General features: G+C 36.3%; 1 long non-coding RNA gene across 6 annotated transcripts in view; it reads left to right on the top strand.

Moving 5' to 3' along the window:
• The first annotated feature begins 7905 nt into the window (after nt 1-7905).
• Nucleotides 7906-13025, top strand: part of LOC127512570 (uncharacterized) — a 64991-nt gene continuing 59871 nt past the window's right edge. Inside the window, exons 1-3 of one of the 6 annotated variants that reach the window (XR_007930212.1) lie at nt 8023-9110; nt 9363-9489; nt 9907-10494. This is a non-coding gene — a long non-coding RNA (uncharacterized LOC127512570). Of the gene's footprint in view, nt 9111-9362; nt 9490-9906; nt 10495-13025 lie in introns of those variants that run through there. The other 5 variants (XR_007930217.1, XR_007930216.1, XR_007930213.1 and 2 more) reach the window with 5 other exon arrangements.

Genomic DNA, 13025 nt, shown 5'->3' on the forward strand with positions numbered 1-13025 from the left:
CATTTCTTCATCAGCCCCTTTCTCCCTTTCTTTCCATCCTGCCGAGGGGCTGAGATGTGTTAATACTGTGTAGTTGGCTGTGTTACTTGCTCCTCTGATTAGTGAGCGTGTGTGACGGTTACTGGAGATGAATTGAAATTAAAGCTTGATTAATATCGTAATTAGGTACCCCCCCTCTCCCATTTCTTCCTGGTCCAACCTCACGCCTTCCTAAGAAGGACTCCGGCTGTTTTCTTTCTTTGTCTCCATTTTTGTGTCTCTTTAGCCACCTGCTTGCTTCAGTCTAAAGGGGATTTAACTGTTTATGCCACTTTGGAAGATTTAGACTTTTGTTGTTGTTTTATACCATGTGATTATATTGATATTGAGCAAATATTGCATTACATACTGGATGTGAAGAAAAGTCACGTGCTCTTGTGTCCTATATAGTGAGTTGAACATTTTAAGACATTACTGACACAAAGGCTGTTCCAAAAGGTAGGTATATTTTGGATGATACAGTTAGGCCCATATTATTTTTAAGATTATGGCCAATATCTGCTAAGTGGTCAATATTATAAATCTATAATCTACATACAGTGGCAAGAAAAAGTATGTGAACCACTTGCAGAATCTGTGAAAATGTTAATAATTTTAACAAAATTATTTTTTTATTTAGTACTGTCCTGAGTAAGATATTTTACATAAAAGATGTTTACATATAATCGACAAGGGAAAAAAAAAATAGCTGAATTTATTAAAATAACCCCATTCATAAGTTTGTGAACCATTGATTCTTAATACTGTGTGTGGTTACCTGGATGATCTACGACTGTTTTTTTGTTTTGTGATGGTTGTTCATGAGTCCCTTGTTTGTCCTGAGCAGTTAAACTGAGCTCTGTTCTTCAGAAAAAATCTCCAGGTCCTGCAGATTCTTCAGTTTTCCAGCATTTTTTGCATATTTGAACCCTTTACAGCAGTGACTGAATGATTTTGAGATCCGTCTTTTCACACTGAGGACAACTGAGGGACTCAAACACAACTTTTAAAAAAGGTTCAAACATTCACTGATGCTCCAGAAAAAAACATGATGCATTAATAGATGGGGGGTGGAAACATTTGTAATTTGAAGATCAAGGTAAATTGTATTTAATTTGTGTTCCGGGAAACATGAAAGTATCTTCTGTTGCTTCTGAAGGGCAGTACTAAATTAAAAAAAATTATATTCAAGCGAAATAAGAAAAATTTGGACCCCTTCATCCTGTTCAAAAGTTTTCACCCCCCGACTCTTAATGCATCGTATTTCCTTCTGAAGCATCAGTGAATGTTTGAACGTTTTTTAATAGTTGTGTTTGAGTCCCTCAGTTGCCCTCCATGTGAAAAGGTGGATCTCAAAATCATTCAGTCACTGTTGTAAAGGGTTCAAATATGCAAAAGATGGTGGAAAACTGAAGAATCTGCAGGACATGGAGGATTTTTCTGATGAACAGAGCTCAGTTTAACTGCTCAGAATAAACAAGGGACTCATGAACAACCATCACAAAACAAAAAAACAGTCGTAGATCATCCAGGTAATGACACACAATATTAAGAATCAATGGTTCACAAACTTTTGAACTGGGTCATTTTAATAAATTCAGCTATTTTTTTGTCTTATGGATTATATGTAAACATCTTTTATGTAAAATATCTTACTCAGGACAGTACTAAATAAAAATAACATGCATTTTGTATGATCTCTCTTATTTTGTTAAAATTTTGCACATTTTCACAGATTCTGCAAGTGGTTCACATACTTTTTCTTGCCACTGTAATATATCTTTAAATAACATAATTTGTATGCTGCAAGTGATTTTAGGCATCACAGCATTGTAATACACAGCGTAAAAGGTGGATAAAATTAGTATACTGTTTGAATTAGTAAAAAATAAGCCCTCATGATAATGGAGGATGGACCTTTGGGATGCTAGTTAAATTGTTGAACCTTTGTCATAATCTATCGCTATCCCTTTAAGTTAGAAGCGATTAAATACCCAATATTGGTCAAAACTGGTACTAAATATCTAAAAATGGCAATCCACTGAACTGAACCAGTATGGTGCCGATATATTGTACATTTGTACCCATCCCTGAAATAACTAGTTTTAGGCAACTTTTCAGGCAGAATCTATGTATCCATCATGGAGATGGAAATCCTGATTCCCAAAATGCATTGCAACAATCTCATAGAAAAAAAAAAAATCAGTCAACTTTGTCACTTGTCACAAGTTGCAGTGTAACGGAAGTAGCGACAGATCATTTCTGCCATATTGTGACATTCATCCGATTGAAATGGATTATTGAGAAAGAAAAAAAGATTGGAGAAATCTGGCATACGTTACCAGAGAGAAGTGTATCGTTTCACAGGAAGATCGAGGAAAAATTTTGAAGTAACTTATTAGATCTTGGGACAGAGCTACAGAGTTCCATACACTGCAGTGCTGATTGCAAATTCAGTTACTGGCACTCTTTTTGGCTTTTCTGTATGGAATATTATACTTTATGATCCCCACAGAAAATATTTGTTGAGTTGTTGGTTTAAACCAGCTGCAACGTCATCTCTCCTAAAGGTTTATTAAAAAAAAAAGGTAAAAATAGGACTCAGAAGTTACCTGGCTCTAATCAGATCAGTGCTGTATCTTTGCTGCTGATCCAATCTCTTGTCAGTTACATGGCACAGCGTGAAAAGCAACCACCATTTATTGACCAAAACAGTGTACTGAAGTACTGAAGGTACTGAAATGACAATGTGATTAGTAGTCTTTTCTACAATGGTAATCTTCAGCCACTGACTCATGTTCTGCCTGTGGCAATGCATCCTGGGAATGGAAGACAGTGACATGCTGTATATCTGAGTGGTAGATTAATAGGGAGGACGCAGTAGTGTGGGTGCCGCAGTAGCACATGAGGAGAATATCAGACAGAGAGACGAGAGAGACCTGGAACGGGAAAGAAAAAAAGAAAAGAAAGAAAAGCAGTGGACAAATTCAGTCCCAGTACAAAATTCAGAAGTGTTTGTGTCATATTGGAAGCTGTAGCTGGGTTTAATCACTTTCTTTTATATTGTTATATTAAACAGAAAAAGGAGATGCCAAAAGCTAAAAACAGGGAAATAGAAACCTCTTAACAATTGTGCTATCTGTATTGTTAAAAGTGAAGAAGCTATTTTTACCTGATCTAATATATTGATATTTAAAATTACTTCAACAAAGCCAGGTTGATTCATTCATACTATACATATGAGTGTATGGGATATATATACTCAGGATAATATAAATACATTACTTTTGCTTTGATCTTACTAAATCTCCATTTGAAACAGGATTTCTGGACTTTCAAGATTGACTTGCAGAAGCACAGATTCAATATTTAGACTGATGTCTTGAAAACTTGCAACTTTATTTAAAAATCGTTTTTTATACTCAGCTGGTTTCCTGCTGTGAATTCTCAAAGACTCAGTAGATTTCTTTCCCTCTTAAATGAACATCTGTTTTTTGGTAATTGAAGCAGGAGCTGTTTGTTTTCTGAATGTGTAATTAAAATTTAATGTTACATATTTAGTTATTTCCTAATTAATTGTTGTATTTTTCTCTACCTAATGCTGAATTACTTGAGTTTATTGTCTATAATAAACAAATAATCAGATAATCTGAAGTACTCAATACTTCTACCTCTTCAAACTAATTTCTGTGACAGAGAGGGAATAAAAAAAAGAATTGCAAAAGCAAGTTTTTACCTCTTTAAAAAATAGATGCTGCTTGTCATTTGCTTGCTGACCATGGCAGCTGACACAGAAGGTTTTAATGACTCAAGTGGTCACCCGTGTCTTATTCTTCACATGGGCAGATTCATAATTTTTGTTCTTTATCACTTAATCTGTGTGTCTCTTCCTTACCGTGTTTGTGCTGAGTGGGTGTTTTTTCTTATATTGCTCTCTTCTGGCTTCAGAGGATTTGACTCCTCAGAACCACTGCCAAGGCTCTTTCTTTGAAAACCAATAAGACTTCACCGGTATGTCACCATAAACAGGCTTGGAGCCATTGAGCACAAGACGACATTGTTCTTCCTGTTGAGGTTGATGATGCCCTATGGAGTCATAGGCATTTGTGCTTTCGAATGCTGCTTAGTATCAGTGGTGTAGTCCTAATAAAAAAAGTGGTTTACTATTACCCAGCTACTTGAAGCCTCCCCCCTCAACCTGCCACCCCACAAAAAAAAAAAAAAAAAAAAAAAAAGTGTTTTTATGTTGCTGGTTTATTAGTAACATTTGTTTAGATAAAAATAAATAAATAAATACAGCACATTTGCAGCACATTGGTTGACAGATTTATTATTTTTGAAGTCTACTGCATCATTGAAGTTCCAGGTCTGTTGACTGCATTACAGTTCTATATGACTATAATTTAAACATGTTCCTCTGGAATTATATTCATTGTGAAAAGTGCTTTACAGATAAATCTGAATTTATTTTTGTTTCATTTTATGCTAGTGGGTGGCTTAATACAAATTAAAAATTCCCATATAATGTTTTATTAAATTTGCTTTGGCTTTAGTACAGTGGCAAAATAAAAGCCAATTATTTAATTTAAAAAAATAAATAAATTTATACTCATGATGCAGTTTTCTCATACAGTATAATTGGGTCTTTATACATGTAAAAATATAGCTACTTTTATAATTCAGGATGGGACTTATATCTTCTGCAATATTATTATATTTGGGGGTCTTTGGCATTAAACAGAAAAAAACACTGATCTATGGACAGTGCAGTGTGTGTCTCTCTGTCACACACACATACACAACAAGACATTTAAGCTCAAGCGACTTTATCAATAAAATATTTTCGTTCTTTTATTCATTTTACCTGCCGTTGCTTCAGCGTGACAGTATCTCCACATTCGATGATGGATGGAAAGGGTAGAATGATAGAAGTGATCATGCACCAATTACAACAAAGAATCTTGAGTTTCACAAAACAACATTGGACACAGTTAACGGGGAAGCTAATATGACAGTTGATTACATATAAATATATGTAAATAAATGTTATCCATAGTGTCTCAGAGCTTTTTCCACTGGTGAACCTGTCTATGTGTAGTTAACAGGTGTTTTTGAGAGTTTTTAATTATGTTATAAATAACTGGCTGTTCTGTCATAGATTTTTTTCATAGGCACTTTTATTTATTGTTGTAATGGAAAAGATAAAAGTGGGAAAAAAAAAAAAAAAAAGTAGTTGACCCAACTTGGAAACTGTTATGCGCATAAGCATAACAGTTTAAATATAACTGTTAAATAAAGATTTTAGTCTTCACAAAGGGATGACAGAACTAAGGCATCTTGCATACCCCTGTCATAAGATTTTGTTGCACCTCTGTCTCACACTACAAGAAACATAAAACAACTGTAGTCGCAACAAACAAGAAGAGAGGAAAGTGATATGGCAAGCACTGTGATTAATCTATCTATATATATACTATACTATACTATACCTATCTGTCTGTCAAACCTTGTGCTTTTCCGGGCTAAGTGTAGCACCTGCCGCTCTGCATATCCTTCTAAAGAATCCAGTGTTAGAAACGAGTGGCTGAAGTTTATTTTTAACAAGGTCCTTTTCAGACTGATCTTTTTTTAGCGGTTTGTGCGGGCCATTTCAACAAATTATTTAAAAATCTACATTTTGACAGTTTTTGGAATAGACAAACAGTTTACTGACACTATAAATTTATCTTTTATGTTCAGTTAGTTAATGTTTCATATTTCTCTCTCTCTTTGCATCCGTCTCTTCTCCCCCTTTGTTCCCCTCTGTTGGAACCAGCCGCTGCGGACACTACCCCCTATCCTAATGCCCTCTTTGTTCACCCTTATGTTGGAGGCCCGCTCTTAAAGCTTGGCATGGGCTAAGGCAGGCAAGAGGGTTGAGGGGGGAGAGAAGAAGAGCGGGCACAGGGCAAACAAGGGGCAGACAAGGGGGCTTGGCAGACACCTGAAAGTCAAATCTGCTCATTTAGATTCAAGAGGAGAAGGATGTGGAAGAGACTTAAAAAGCCTCTTTGTACCCCCCTCGACCCTCTTATAAGCTCCTACAGACAATTTCATTATGTTGCAATTCTTTACGAGCAGATGTCAACCTAATTTATTGACATTTAACACATGAAATATTTATTAATATTAGTTTATTTAACATTAACTATGTTTTTTAATATTATACACTACTGTTCAAAAGTTTGGTTACTGAGAGAGACATTTCTTATTAGCCAGTATTAAAACTGTTGTGCTGCTCAATATTTCTTTGGAAACCGTGATACATTTTTTCTAGATTTTTTTATTATAACTGCACTGTAAAAAATTATTTTCTTGATTTATCATCACAACATTTATTCTTTTGTCAAATCAAGTCAAGTCATCTTCATTTATATAGCGCTTTTCACAATACATATTGTTTCAAAGCAGCTTCACAGTGACAATAAGAAAATTATTATCGAGCTAAAGTTGGTTTTTGATTGAATCACTTCCATTGTAAAAAATTGTTAATTATTACTGTAGGGGCCACTTAAATGACACCTTTCCTACAAAAAAACCCTGAATACCTTTAATGCATTCTTGCCGCTCATTTACGTGTTTAGTCTATAGCTTTGCGTGTTTGAGTGCGTATGTGCGCAGAAGCTTGGTCTTTTTTTTTTTTTTTTTAAAAAGTGATATTTGCCAAATTACTTGTCTGGTCTGCATAATACAGAAAAATTAGTTGTGTCCGCGGATCTATGCGAACTGGAATAATTTGATAACGTTTTATCTATACATAGGGAAAGGAAAGGGAAGGAGGCCTTTGCAGGGGATAGTTTAGTTGACACTTCAGGGCTGCGTTATCGCAGCCCTAATATTAGCGTAGACGCCATTCTTCTTATGATGTAGCGAGTACATCAGGTGTTATGGGAAGTGTTCCCGATTCCGGCTGACCTAATCTATGCAGCCTAACAATTTACATGAATTGAATTATAGAAGTAGATAATGTGTTGTGTATGCAAGTTTAAACAGATGTGTTTTTAGTCTAGATTTAAACTGACAGAGGGTTAAATAATTAATGTGGTTCAGATTATTTTAAGTTTCTGTTGATTAAACCAATCACCTTCATTCTATTAACTCAAATTTTTAATTTCAATGAACTCAAAATTTTAAGGCAACCAGGTAACTTACTTTTTTTTTAAGTTAAACCAACAATTCTTTCTTACACTGTGTCACTTAGATAATTTTAATGTGCCTTGCCTGATTAAAAGTATTAATTTCTACAAAAAGGGGTTAGGGTTAGGGGTAGGGGTTAGGGTTAAAAATCTTACTGACCGCAAACTTTTAAACTGTAGTGTATATTTAATAATTTATATACAATATATATAATTTTAAACTTTTAGTTAGACATCATGGCACAGTTGAGTACAAGATTTATCTTGAAATGATCCAAATTCGTGTTTACTATTTATTTATATATTTATTGAAAAGGATTCTATAAATTAATTAGACTTTTATTATCTCTGCCTCATGATGTAGTTCACATCACGTTGGCACCTTTGGAAAGTAAAAATGTGGGGAACGAATACGATGTTGCACCACATGCTGGCTGCAGAATGTGCACCCCTGAAATTATTCCCCTCCTGCCATGTTGCACACCATAGATGAGTTGGGCTGCATTGCAGGATAAAAGGGAAGCCATATTGAGATCTTCTGAACCATTTCATGAGTAATTCCCATGTGATTCTGCAACTATGCCGGATAAACTCCTATCTTTATGTAGAAAACCATTCGGCTATGAAAGTATTTTTGTCAGGATGCGAAATAAAGAAATGTAAAGTGTTTTATTTATAAATAGAAGAACGAAAATAAATTTTTTTTAGGTGAATAATGTAGGTGAAAGAGTCTCTGTGAACGTGAGGTAATAGCACTCAAATATGTTTGACTGTCTGGGGAGCGGCGGAACGCCAGCCAGACTGTGACCAACTGACACACTGACTCACACACACACACAGGGAGCATTGGAGAGACTGTGCCAATGCCTGGATTAGGCAGCCATGTAAACAAGCAAATAGATATGGAGACAAGCAGACAGACAGACACAGGCAGAGAGACAGATGGATGGACAGACACAGAGACAAAATGCTATTAATTGCATCCGATTAGCATGGCGGGCACAGCTCCCTGTCTGCAGCGGGCACTATATTTGATCGTGGGACATAACAAAAATATTTTTCGCTGTCGTTTTGTTGATCCGAGGGAGTTTGCACCTTAAAAAAGAAAGAATCAAGACAGACCGCTGCCCGTGGCTTTTTCCAGAACAGGACAGTGAGCTGTGCTCCCGTTCGTTCGCTCTCTTTCTCTCTCTTGCTTGTAACTTTCTGTCTCTGCCATTTTGATGAGGTTGAAAAAAAGTCTATCTCTTTTTCTCTCTCACTACGTGGCGTGGATTGGACGCTGACTGGAAGGAAGGAGGGAGGAGTAGGAGCAAGAGAGAGCGCGCTGCTCGTGTAGACGGAGAGATGGCATATTTGCAGAAAGAGTAATGTGGTGTGAAAGCAGTCCTTTTCAGTCTTCACTCTTTAGACTGTTCTCTCGTCCGTAAAGCTGCTTTTTATTTTCTGCACTACGCTCTACCCCTCTTTCTGCATCTGCTTCTCTCTATTATAAACTTTTTTCTTAACGTTTTTATAGCTTTATTTCATTGCTCTGTCAGTTTGTTTCTGTTTCAATTCGTTCCTTGCTTGTTTTTAATCGCCCCTCAGTTGTTGGGAGTTCATGGGAGTTAAAGACAAAGGGAAACGTCCACATTTTGGCACCACTAAGGGGAGTCAGAACTGCAGCCAAGGACCCTGCTGAGATCCAAAAAACCCCAGTACAGCGAAGCGCCAAAAAAAAAAAAAAGAAAAGAAAAAAAGAAAACACCACCCTTTCCTTTGCATGGTCACAAATTCCACTCTCCCTGTAGCCAGGGCAGTGCCGCAGCTCCTCCTCGACCACATCTCACCGCATTCGACCTTTCCGCCTTCTCTTCTCAGTCTTCTACGGAACCTTTTCTGACCCATTTTTGAGGATTTTCATTTTTTTCCACGGTAAATACGGATAGGACCGGCCGCACAGGAGGGCGAAAGAGGGGACAGGGGCTTTTTCAATGTTGTCTGTCGATGACTTGGCGATTTGCTCTTGTTGAACTAGGGATGCCGTTTTGGCTTCTTTTTCGTGGTTGTAGGTGCTGTATGAGTTCTTCCTTCATGTCAGGACGTGTTTGTGTATTAATGGTTTGAACGTGTGAATGAGCACTTTTATACTTCCTTCTAACATGCTTTCTTTCTTTCCTGCTCCAGATTTTTTGCGGGCAACAGAATTGGCCTAGTCTGCACCCTAAGCCTGACTCCATATTGCCGCCAGGTGTAGGCTGACTCTGGTATGGACATCGAACTGGTCAGCACCATAGACAGACTTCCTCCACCGGTACGCTACTTTCCTATGCCCTTTTTTTTTCTTCTGTCCATTCTTCTAGTTCTTTTTCAGTCATAACTTTTTCTGAACGTTTTTTAACCTGCATCTTGTTTACTATCGCGTTGTTTCGTTTCTTTTTAGTTTAAAAGTCGTGATAGCTGTCCGCATTGCTGTAAAAATAGTCTCCGTATCCACAGTTGCCCACATTCCGTTACGCTTCATAAGCAAACATTTTTGTTTCTATTTTTTTTTATTTTTAGTAACAAATAGTAGACCACTAGGCTAAGGTCATATCTGAAATAAATATAGGTCAATTGCGGTCAAACATTTAACATGCTTATGCAAAAAATAATAATTTCGCTGGTTCGTTTTTTGTCAGATATTTGTGTACGCAAACTGTTTGACAAGTCTTAATTGATTTGTTTCCAGTGGTTAGAAATCAGCAAGAAAATAACAGCAACGGCTTCTGAGTGGTCGTATGATGCCATGGAAACACATTTGAAATGTGAGACTGTGCACTGGATGTATGCTCAAGATTCGATTCACTAACAACTTTTCTTTCTCTCTGGCATTTCTCATAATACAATACACTGTGTCTCCCTGTAGAAACAGGTCAAGATATAAAGCAGATATCTTTAACATTTACTCTATTGTTCTGGAATAACCTTTGATTTCCTTAGGGAGTGGCACTGTACCATGAATCATGGCATTTCTAATTGCAGCTTGTTGCACCTACAACTTGTAGTGCAGGCTGGGAAAGCCCTTGATGCAGAGTCTGTGATTTCTTATTTTTGTATATTAAATGGCAGTAATGGGTAAACGAAAAAATACACTTAATGTGTGTAATGTATATTTAATTAAAACAAACTAAAACAGTTGAAAATGTTAGGTTTATTACTGGATAAAAGAAAAAGTTTAGTATTTCTATACTTGCGCTTAAGTTGCATATACAAGAAATGTGTGTAGATATAAAAAATAAATAAAGCGTTTCTGCTAATGCTGCTTTCTCAAATGTCAGTCACTGCAGCATATTTGATCCAACAGTAGCGGTGTTGTCTGATCTGGGCACGGCAAACACCACCTGTGTCTTTCAAACTGACCTTCACTCTGAAGGATGTTTTAAACGGCAGTGATTTAAAATATAAGGAATTTATGGTGAAAAATGTTGGTGGGAGCTCCCATTTTAGTCATGTCTCTAATTAGTTATCAAACAATATTCACACAAGTCATTTTTGTTGAACCACACCCAATAATTCTGCATCAAATTATTTGATTAATTACTTGATTTGCAGCGATATTTGGGAATTTGTTGAATTTGTTGACTTGTGTAATCAATAAGACTTATTTCTCTATGTTAGCAATATTACTTCCTCATTAAAGTAAATTTATAAAATAATTTTTTTCTGATATTTATTTTTCAGATTTTTTTCTCACCACATAAATTCCACTGTCACATATATTTTACTTGCTTGTGTTGTTGTACACTTATGGAAAGGTACATGGGTAATTTTCATAGTTTTTCTCAATGTTCAGCAGCTGTTGTAATTGTGCTTTACATATTTACACTTTACAGGATCAATACTTTCTCTGTTTATTCCTTATCTTTTATCTATCCTTTTCATTAACTTCAGTTGACGTATATAATGATCTTTCTCTGTATTACCTGGCGAGGTCATTGTCTTTTCAAAAAAAATTACTTAACTTCCAAACATGGCCGTCTATGGCTGTCCTTTGTTTTAAACTGATTTGTCAAAGTGTGTTGAAATTGGTACATGAGGAAAAAGAAAAACAACAGTCATGAAAATTAGCTTTTTGTTGCAGTGGATATTATTTTTGGTGTCCTGTGAAAGGTGGAGTGGGTCTAGCTGTGACGCAGTGCAGTGATGCCAGCTGCCACAAACCCGTAGATCCGAACTTGTGGTGACTCTGTGCACAAGCTCGTGTCTATAGGTATGTGTCTGCGAGGTGAACGCAACAGTCTTCCCTGCAACCACTGCTGTTGACTAGAAACTTCTGTTCAGAGTTGACACTTCAGCTGTAAAATGATCAACCATTAGAATATATTAGGTGGTTGCGTGAATGTTTGCATCTATTTATTAGCATGAATTGATTGCACCTATTTTCAACATTGAGTAAAAGAGGTTTTGCTACTTGCATATGCACAAACGTAAGCAGCGGGGACATTCTCCTATCCTCCCCCCTCAAGTTTTACAGCGATGTCTCGGGATGAGGTAGTAGGTTGTATAGTTTAGAGTTACAACATGGGAGATAACTGTACAGCCTCCTAGCTTTCCCCGAGCAGACGCCCTTGTGCTACAGTGCTAATGCTAACGTAACTAGCATTGCAACTAACATGCTCCCCTGAAGTGCAGTACAACGGTGATTGTAAATGTTATATGTGGAGTTGTATGTAGAGTCTGATGGTCTTTGTTGATGTGAAAGGGTTTGACAGAATGTCAGATGTAGCATTTTGAATTTGAACTTTCTTTAGGCAAGTGTTTACAACAAATAAGGCCCCTTCACACTGAGGAGGATAACTATAAACTATAAAGTTTTAATCATCGCTCTAATTCTATGAGAATAGGGAAGTCTGAGCCACATCTATAATGATAACAACACAATATCGAAATTGTTGTAATCACTTTCAGAATGATTTTCAGCTAATGAATGATAAAAACACGACAGCCAATCAGAAGCCAGCTGACTTTAAAGAACTGGATCATTTACAGCGGAAGACAGCCTAACTGCAACATGCGCTTATAATAAAACAGTATGTTATTATCTGTTGGTGTGGACCCTAATATAGTTCTTGGTGAGAACAGGCTTTTAGACAGAACTACCATATTTGCTAAACCTCTAGTTTCAGTAGAACCTATATGTACATAATTTAACCTTTAAACCATTCCTTTAAATCACTCTCTATTTAAAGCTTTATGCCATAGCTGTGATTATTTTTATTTGGTGAATCTGCTAGCATCCTGCAAGCCCAGAATGAAAGTGGTTGCATTTAATGAAAACAGCATTGTGTCCCCACGGAGAATAGAAATGTTATATTTCTATCAAAAGACCACACATTTATTGCAACAATGTGTTTAACATGGTATCCTACAGTGTTCTGCACCACAAACATGTTTTAAAATACACATGGAAACTGTGAAAGCCTTGTGTTCTTTACCATTTCCTTCTGGATTTTATTTGACCATCGTTCATTTGAAAACACATTTATAACTGAAGAATTGCTTCTTTTTTTTTTTTTTTTTCTTTTTTTGCTTAAGTGCTAATGAAATTGAGGTTGTACCTAATGAGATTAGGTACAAATTCTGCCATAAAGGTAACGGTAGTGGATGAGTATTAGTTAAGAAACCTATTTAACTTTCTACCTGCTTGTATGTATTTTACAAGTTTGCTTAGTTTTATCAGAATGTATACCAAAGAGCTTTGAGAGTCGTAATGCTATACTATGGAGACATTAGGCTGTTGCAATGGTTATTTTAGGGCAAATATTTGGTATTGTGTTCATGCATATGTGGCTATTTCAAAAAGATGTC

Source organism: Ctenopharyngodon idella, chromosome 5, assembly GCF_019924925.1.
Source record: "Ctenopharyngodon idella isolate HZGC_01 chromosome 5, HZGC01, whole genome shotgun sequence".
In the NCBI taxonomy this organism is placed as follows: Eukaryota; Metazoa; Chordata; class Actinopteri; order Cypriniformes; family Xenocyprididae; genus Ctenopharyngodon; species Ctenopharyngodon idella.